The sequence below is a fragment of the Canis lupus genome, chromosome 14, assembly GCF_011100685.1.
Source record: "Canis lupus familiaris isolate Mischka breed German Shepherd chromosome 14, alternate assembly UU_Cfam_GSD_1.0, whole genome shotgun sequence".
Classification (NCBI taxonomy): Eukaryota; Metazoa; Chordata; class Mammalia; order Carnivora; family Canidae; genus Canis; species Canis lupus.
The window spans coordinates 16068034-16077821 of record NC_049235.1 but is presented as its reverse complement, the minus strand read 5'-3'; positions in this window follow the sequence as shown (position 1 = coordinate 16077821).

Here is a 9788-nt window from a genome sequence, read left to right as displayed (position 1 = left end):
GTAAGGGAATGATTAATCGAAAATTCAGGTTGGCGTCTATATTTACCGGTGGGGTTGGGGAGCCAGGTACAATAAGGAAGGGCACTCAGGGGGCTTTTGAGACACTAATATTTTATTTCTTAAGCTGGATGTCTGCCACATAAGTGTTCATTTCATTATTATTTTTTAAAATATATTTTATTTATTTATTTGAAAGAAAAAGGGAGAGTGCGAGCCTGAGGTGGGGGCAGGACAGAGGGAGAGGGAGAAGCAGACTCCTTGCTGAGCAGGGAACCTCATGCAGGGCTTTATCCCAAGACCCCAGGATCATGACCTGAGCTGAAGGTAGACGCTTAATTGACTGAGCCACCCAGGAGTCCCCCTTTTAAATTATTATTTTAACTGTGCATACATATACATATTTCCTACATACATATAAACATATAACTTCAAACATTTTTATAATGTAACAAAAATAAATTCAAAATGACTCAAACAATAAAAAAAAAATACACTGACCTTTATAATTGAAAAATCCAATAGGAGGGATGCCTGGGTGGCTCAGCGGTTCAGCGTCTGTCTGCCTTTGGCTCAGGGCATGATCCTGGAGTCTCAGGATCCAGTCTCACATTGGGATCCCTGGATGGAACCTGCTTCTCCCTCTGCCTATGTCTCTGCCCCTCTCTGTGTGTGTCTCTCATGAGTAAATAAATAAATAAATCTTAAAAAAAAAAAAAGAAAGAAAGAAAAATCCAATAGGAGAGAGTTTCAGATATGATTTGATCCAGAGTCCGCCCCTGTAGCTGGGGAAGCAGTCACTTTCCTTCAGATCACATAGACTCCACTGGGAAAGGCTGGCTGCCAGAATGAAGAATTACTGAAAGAGGAAAAGTTTAGGGAGGAAAAATTAGAAATGTGTAGAGACACAAAACATAAAATAAGTGCGATAAATATTTCAGTTAGCATTTCTCATCTTACACCAACTTTTAAAATCCTTGCTTTTCCTGTTGACTTTTGCTAACCTGAACTTCTAACGTTAATGAACCTATTAAGAGGCATAATGATTTTATTAAAACCCTCAATTATTTTGTATCCATAACATTACAACTCATGCTTTAACTTTTTGCTAGAAAGAGATTCAGATTCCATAAGAAGTACTCCTTTTAAGTGTGGTGGCATTCTGACTGAGAAATAGTATTAAAAACGTCTCAAAATAGTGACTTCTGTACCTGTGTCTTTGTATTCCAGATATTTCTACAGATAATTCTTAGAATCATACTGACTTTTAATATAATTGCAAACTTTTATGATTTTATCATTTATTTTAATATTTTATATTTTTCTAATTATTAAAATGTTGTAATAAACTTTTCCAAGCTATTATCACTGCTTATCATTTTGAATAATTATGAAATTATTTGAATAATTGAAAATTTCTCTTTTAAGTCCAAAAGTTTTTTAAAAAAATTATTCTTGATAGTCATCTCTCAAGCCGTAGTAAACATATTAAATGCTATGTAATTTTATGTTTTCTTCATGATGCAAGGTCGTTAGGAATGTAAATTACTTTGTTATAATTACAGTAATTTTAGACGTGAGTAGATGTTTGTTTTATACTTAAAGGGACTATACTAACTAGTGAGTATAAATTTTTTATGTTTTTTGGTCTCTAGTCTCAACATGAGCTTTAATTTTCTGATGTTATTAATATGCCAGCACCTAGCAATAAAACTCCTCTAAGTTGTTTTATCCAAAGTGCTATAAACAGATAAACTAGATAAAAGTTTGATATAACCATGTCAAAAGTATCTGTAAATAGGTTTTGAATGAAGTCTTCCCTAAAAACAATGTATTTGCATTTTGGAGCAAAGATTTTTGATAGTCCCTTTTATATCACAGAGCTTTAAAATTTTTCCTTTAAAATTTCCTTCTTACCAAGTTTCCAGTTATATTTTACACAGTTAAAATTTCTAAGGAATGGGGATCCCTGGGTGGCTCAGCAGTTTAGCGCCTGCCTTTGGCCCAGGGTGTGGTCCTGGAGTCCCGGGATTGAGTCCCACATCAGGCTCCCTAAATGGTGCCTGCTTCTCCCTCTGACTGTGTCTCTGCGCCTCTCTCTCTCTCTCTCTCTCTCTCTCTCTCCCCCTCTGTGTGTCTCTCGTGAAAAAATAAATAAAATCTTAAAAAAATTTTTTTTAAGGAATTTTTCTAGGCAATGAATATGCATTGTTTAAAATCAGGAAAAAGCACTAAATGCGAATGAAAGTGCTAAATTATTTCAGTTACACGATATTATTACTTTTTTATGTTCCAACTGCTATAATGTTAGATTCTATGCTTCCTACTCATTATGCTGACTCTGACTTTTATTAATTCCTAAGCTATCTTTGATTTTTATGAAAAAAGATTCTGCTTTTAATTGTCTATTTCTTTTTTTTTTTTTAAGATTTTATTTATTTATTCATGAGAGACAGACAGAGAGAGAGAGAGAGAGAGGCAGAGACACAGGCAGAGGGAGAAGCAGGCTCCATGCAGGGAGCCTAAGGTGAGACTGGATCCCGGACTCCAGGATCATGCCCTGGGCTAAAGGTGACGCTAAACCGCTGAGCCACCCGGGCTGCCCGTCTATTTCTTTTTCTTTGAAAATTAGTTTAATGATTTACTTATTTCTCACTTTGATATTAAAACACTACTTTGCAGGTGCTCCAAAACTTTCAATAATCTCCATTGTCTGTAGGATAAAACATTGACTATTAGAATTCTTCTCTAGTGTATTTCTAAATTACCTAGCTTCTTTGACTTACAAACCCTTGTGTAAGCTCTCTTTTTACATCTTATTGGCCTACAGTATGCCATTTGCACTTCTATCCCCTGGTGAGACTACTAAATGGCCCACCTCTACTAATAATCCACTGGTTTGACCCCTTTCCTTTGTGAAACCTCTTTGAGTTTTCCCAACCCACACAAAACTCTCTTCTAATTAAATATGGCACTTATTTATTATCCTATTACTGATATAGAGCATGCTTATTATTTGGTATTGCTTCTCTATCTGGAGTAAACTTTGGATAATTTTGTATGTCTGCAACACCCAGCACAGAGTTTTTCATAATACTTAGAAAAGTGTCTTGTCTTATCAGACACTTGATAAGGATGAAATGAAGGGTGGTTTCACTGCATTTAGAGTACATGCCAATAATCTACTGCGAGAGCCCTTGCCCTTTCATGATAAAGGAGTGTCAGTTTTCTTTTGGCGAGGCATCCTTGCAGCCAGGATGCTGTGAGTACATGTTTCTCCCAGGAAAGCAAAATAGAGACTACAAGCCAAAACTCAAATAATTCTGGCCAAAGACATAAACAGCCAAATTCTTTCAGAAATGATTTCCTGGAAGCAATATGCATTGCCTGTGCTTTGGTCCAAAGAGGATCCTTTAAAAGTGACATAGTAGTATGTAGTAAATCTAATCATCGAAGATAACTAGATTGGCGTAGCAGTATTTAACTGTTGATTAAAATCATCTAGATCACTGCACCAGCAATTCAATTTGTTTTGGAAAGTCAGGATTCATTTTCTGCAGATATGTAGTTGAAAGTGCACATCTTTTTAGAACTGTAGTACCTTCCTAATTATTGGACAGCTTTTCCTTGGGTGTGGACTTTGAAACTAATATGTTGAATGGATTAAAAAATATATGAGTATCATTGTATAGTAACTAAAGAGTCAGTGAAAACTTGGCATTTTTTCCTTAATGTGTACATTGATCAGAGGGTCAAATTCCTAAACTGAGTTAAAGGTCTTCATATCTACAAATATGCGGGGCTGCACAATCAAAATCAAATAAACACATGCTTACTAATTTTAAGTTAAACCTTATATTCACTGAAAAGAAATATGAGTCATAATCCTTGCCTTTATGAAGTTTGCACTCTGGATAGGTAGATAGTATGTGTTATTTTTTGAAATACAAATTTATGATAGAATAAAGCAGTATGCTATTGTTAAACAATAATGCAACAAAAATATTATCATGAGAAAGAGGGAGGGAAGAGTTCCTTCGTGCTAAGATGACTAAAGAAAATTATATGGGAGTAAACTTTGAGTTGTACTTTAGAATGAGTGGACTTTGAGTAATGGAAGAAGGGAGAAAAAGATTTTCTTGGTGAATAAAGGATGTGAACAGTGAGTGAGACCATGGATACAAAGCCATTTTTGGAGAAGAGTGAGTAAATTGGTTTCTCAAAGAGGTAAAAAAAATGTAGATTAGATTAAAAAAGGAATTTACTGGGTCAGGGAGGGTGGCACCTGGGTGGCTCAGTTGGTTAAGTGTCTGCCTTTGGCTCAAGTCATGATCTCAGGGTCCTGGGATCAAGCCCTGTTTTGGGCTCTCCGCTCAGCGGGGACCCTGCTTCTCCCTCTCCTCACCCCATTCATGCTCTCTCTATTTCTCTTTCTCTCTCTCTCTCAAATAAATAAATACAATCTTTCTTTCTTTCTTTCTTTCTTTCTTTCTTTCTTTCTTTCTTTCTTTCTTTTTCTTTCTTCTTCTTTCTTCTTTCTTCTTCTTTCTTCTTTCTTCTTTCTTTCTTTTCTTTCTTTCCATTCCTTTTTTAAAGGAGTTTGGGGTGAGATTGTAGAAGAGTGTGAATGCCAGAATAAAGACTAGGATTGATTTTGTAAGCAGTGAGGAGGTATTCGAGGAGGATTTTTTTTTTTTAAAGATTTTATTTATTTATTCATGATAGTCACAGAGGAGAGAGAGAGAGAGAGAGGCAGAGACACAGGCAGAGGGAGAAGCAGGCTCCATGCACCGGGAGCCCGACGTGGGATTCGATCCCGGGTCTCCAGGATCGCGCCCTGGGCCAAAGGCAGGCGCCAAACCGCTGCGCCACCCAGGGATCCCTCGAGGAGGATTTTGATAAAAGAAAAAGCTTGATCCAAGTTGAGTCTTAGAGTAATTTGTCAGCCTTGTGCCATTTGAAAAGGAGGGCAAAGAGACAAAGTAATATAAGGATGTTTAGAAGACCAGTGAAGCAGTTGAAAGGTGAGGTATAATAGAGGATGTAATGATGTTTTTCTGTTTGGCATCCTTCCTTTTGGATTCAATGGTTCAGGTGGAGAGGTACCATTTTCCCTTAAAAGCCTCGAGTAGGCACATGACCCTGATCTACTCAACTGGGAAAGTCTACTCATAGGTCATAATTATTGGATCATATGACCATCTGTAGTCATATGATCTAAGTTGAGCCAATTAATATTATCTCCAGAATTTTTCTTCTAGACCCATCAGGAAAGATATTCTCTTCCCCAGGGATCCTAACATTGTCAGTGGTCATCTTTCCTGTCATATTGTGTGCTAGTCAGACTCCAAGATATCCTCAATGTTCCCTCTTGATATTCATATTCTTGTACAGTCTCCTTCCATATTGTATTAGGGTTGGTCTTATAATATATACTTTATGATAGCAGGCATGGTGGTATTCTATATGTGAAACTGGAGGCTAGATTCCAAAATGGAATCAACAAGACTTGGTAATTGATTGGACTTTTTAGTTGTAAGACAACACAAAGTTTTAAAGTCTGACAAAATGGTTGTTTAATTAACAGGTATAATAATGTCTGGAAGGAGGATTTTTTATTGCTGTGCAAGATGAATAGGAGGAGATAAGGAATTTATCATCACATTGAGACTCCAAATAGTAGTTTTAGGAACAATGGTTGGTATTCAGAAAAACAAAGTAGACTGTCTCACAAAATAGTGAGTGAGTTCTCTGTCACTGTTGATTCCTTATTGAGGATGTTGGAGACTCGACTTCTAATGATACAGTACTTAAAATAACTTTTTTTCTTTTTTCTTTTTTTTTTTTTTTTTTAGAAAGAGAGCACTCTGGTGCAGGCACTTGAGTTAGTGGGAGGGACAGAGAAGGAGGGATTGAAGGGCAGATGGGGAGGAAGAGAGAGGGACTATCAAACAGTCTCCCTGGACCTGGGGCTTGATCTTAACCCTGAGATTGATATCTGAGCAGAAATCGAGAGTCAGATGCTTAATCGACTGAGCCACACAGGTGTCCCTAAAATCACTTATAGCAGGTGATTTCATTTTTACTAGTTACACACACAAGCTCACATTCAAAAGAAGGAATCCTAAAAGTAAATGGAGGCAATAGCCATAATATCTCCTATCATAGAGCTCCTAACAGTTTTCTCCTTGTTTTTCACTGTTGCTTCAGGTTGGAGCACCTACCCAGGTTAGTAGACAGGCTGGAACCAGGATCAGGGGACTCAGGGTAAAATATTTAGCTCCACTCTTACTTGATTCTATGCTGTATGAAACTGGCCTCTTCACAAAATAGTAAAAAACAAAAACAAAAACAGAGGAAACCAAAAGGTACCCAGCAAACTGACAGACTCATATGTTTTCTTTCCATCAGAAATGATCTTATGCCCCATAAATATCTTTCCCATAGGGCCCAGTACACTTAAATTCCCTTCTCCCTTAATTTTCCTTTCCCTTAAAAATCATCCAGTCCTTGTTTCCAAAATCCTTTCTCCTTTTCTCTAACATAATTCTGAAGCAAACACAATCATGGCTTGGGGAAAATAAAACAGAAATGTAGAACAAGGAAATTAGACTAGACAATTGCTAAGACTCCTCTTAGCTCATAAATTAAAATAGCAAGTCCTAAGTATTTTTTTTTAAGTCCTAAGTATTTTGTATGCAATATCGCTGAGCTCCTTTATTAATAGTTAAAGTATTTTGTAGTGATACAATTTGTGCAAGATGTATTTATTCTTGCTTTTCATGAAATTGCTGTAAAATTCTGTGAACACTTAAAAGACAATTTATGGGCTTGAAAGAGCTAACATGGTTCTTTATTAAGTCTTATTCATGAGAAGCCAAATATTGATATTTAATAGTGTTTGTGCAGCACAGAAAACAAGGAAGTGAAACAATGCAAAGAAAGCAGGTCCCTCAGATTCTTGCCTCATTCTCCTGTCTCCTTTCACTCACACCTTGGAGTCACCGAGTGTTTTTTTCTTTCAATTATGGAAAAATCTCTTCTGCTTGCATGGTTTGGTCGATCCTGGCCCTAGAGATTTATTATGCACTTTCCCTGCATTCAGTTGAATGTTTAATGAAAAATAGAGCCTTTATTTAAAAGTATTTATTTTGGCAAGTGTAAAAGGATTAGCAAAAGCATTGATAATATTAATGATTTTCCAAAACCACGCAGGAGGAGAATTGTTCATCATTGGAAACACACTTAACATTTTAAGGTTTTCTTATGCCATCTAGGAATGTTAAAAAGATGAAGCCGATGTGATATTTACTCATCAAATGTTTAATGAAAGCAGGGGGAATTCTCAGCCAGTAATTTCTAACTACAGTGTAACTGGCTAACAGGGCTATTTGACTTTTTAATTCCAGTTGTATAAATGAGTGCAAGCCAGGAGAATATTGCAACTCAGGTTCATAATTTTCCTTTCCCTCTGTCTCCAGCCTCCCTCCTTTTGTTGACAGTTTGTTTTACCCTCAGCTATTGTAACATAAAGATATTATCTTTCAGGATACAGGCAGGATGCCAGAGTGGGAGGCAGAATTTTGGCAGCATTCCGGATGTTCTTAAAGACAATATGCATTCTTCCTTCTTTATCCTCTTAGAAGTGAGAAATAGATCTCATCAGCTTTTATGGAACAAATTTAGTTCAGCCTTCCACAGACAGAATGTTCTTTTTTTTTCTTTCTACAGTTACCTCAGGGAGAAGATTCCTGAGCATTCATTGTATAAGACTGTTTTAAAAATATTTTGCTGCTTTTGGTATGATTTGTGCAGTATCCTAGTGTTATTTAATAATAAAATTCCGGTGTTCACATTGCAAATCTGGTTGCCCTAGTTTTAAATTATATGTTGAATTATGAAAATCAAGCATTTGGTTGCCAGGGAGAAAAGTGATTTCTATCTTGGAATTGTTTAATTCTACAAGTGTGGTATAGTTTCCACTCATGTTTTCCTTCCAGAAAATTGTCTGGAAAGGCATTCGTCTTTTACTGGTGATATTGCCCAAATGTAGTGAAAACTTGAAACAACTTTGGTTTTCACTGACGTCTCTTTATGAATTAGTCACGGTTTCTGTCTTATTCTCTGAAAAGAACAAAATAATAGATTTTTTTCAAAGGACTATCATGAGGAAGGGAATGTGGTTTGGGATTGACAAACAGAGATACAGGAAAAGTGGTAAAATCCTGATCTACATTAGAACAATTGACCTCAAAGAAAACTCAGAAAGACTGAATTTACATTAGAACAATTGACCTCAAAGAAAACTCAGAAAGACTGAATTTACCTTATTTAAAGATAATATTTCTTTTTATAGCCTGTATAATATAGATTTAGGAAACTCTAGTAGGTATTGAAAAGTTAGACATTAACAGGCTATTTTGTATTAGAATTTCAGGTCTTTAAAACAGTATTTAATAAATTTCACATTAGATTTGCTTTTTGGAAGATTAAAGAAACCAAGTTTTTAAAAGGAAGAGATGGTGTTTCTTAATTTAAAAGCATATCTTGCTATCTTGACTAGTCAATGGAATTTTACTGATTATTCTAGGGTTACTTTTGAGGAGGAACGATTCCAAGAGTTATTGTTTAAATTTTACCTACAAATCCCAGGGATCTGAAAAACCAAGATGAGTCAGGAAGTTATGGTGATGATTAATAAGGGTGTCAAACTGATTCTAGCCTTCTGTCACAATAGAAAGAAGAATGTTGCCAAAAAGTATTTATTAGTAGTCATTGAACAATACCTGAATGTGGGTTTAACGATGGCTATTTTCCTGGCACTATTACCACACCTCACTCATCCGGTAACCTGAAGCAAACCCTGATTTCCTGCCTCTAAGTGGTGAGTTTTGCTGAGGATTTTTGCAAAAGACAGGAACATTTGCTTTGTTTTGAGTCTCTGGGCTCTTCACCAACCCTTCCAATGACACAAATGCCCATCCTTTATCACGAAGGAGATCAAACTCAAGAGTACAGAAAATCAGTGCTAAGCTCTCAGCATGACACAGTGCCTACAACATCAGGAGTGCTAGGTCTCAGGCCTTGTTCTATCACCTGCAAGTGTGCCACTCTTTCCAACATCAGTGTCATCTGTAAAATGGGGAACTTCATGGAGGATTTATGATACGAAATTATTCTACTTAGTAGAATTTACAGAAATTATTTTGGATTGTGGATCTGTAGACATTAGGATGCGATCCTATAAACTCTGCTTCTTATGTGAGATAGATGTTAGACTGATTTTATACAAAAAGTTGGGTGATGGGACAGCCCCGGTGGCTCAGCGGTTTAGCGCCGCCTTCAGCCCAGGGCTGATCCTGGAGTCCTGGGATCAAGTCCAACAACGCGCTCCCTGCATGGAGCCTGCTTCTCCCTCTGCCTGTGTCTCTGTCTCTCTCCTTCTCTGTGTCTCTCATGAATAAATAAGTAAATGAAATCTTAAAAAAAAAAACAGTTGGGTGATGGTACATTGATATTATGGCACCAGTTCATTTATAGCAGGGATCAGAATTATAATTGCCTTGTTCCTGTCAGAACATGGGGTTTTATGAGGAAAGTAATAATTTTAGTATCCTTAGCTCATTATTAATGACACCCTCCAGTAATACCATCTACTACCCAGCTTTTTTCTAGAGCCAAATTTTAGGAATGCACATAACCACCCACTCTCTGCTCAATTGCTTGGAACTTAAAGAAACTTTTTCCTCTAAAGTAAATAGTCTATTTTTTTTGCTATGGCAGTTTTTGGG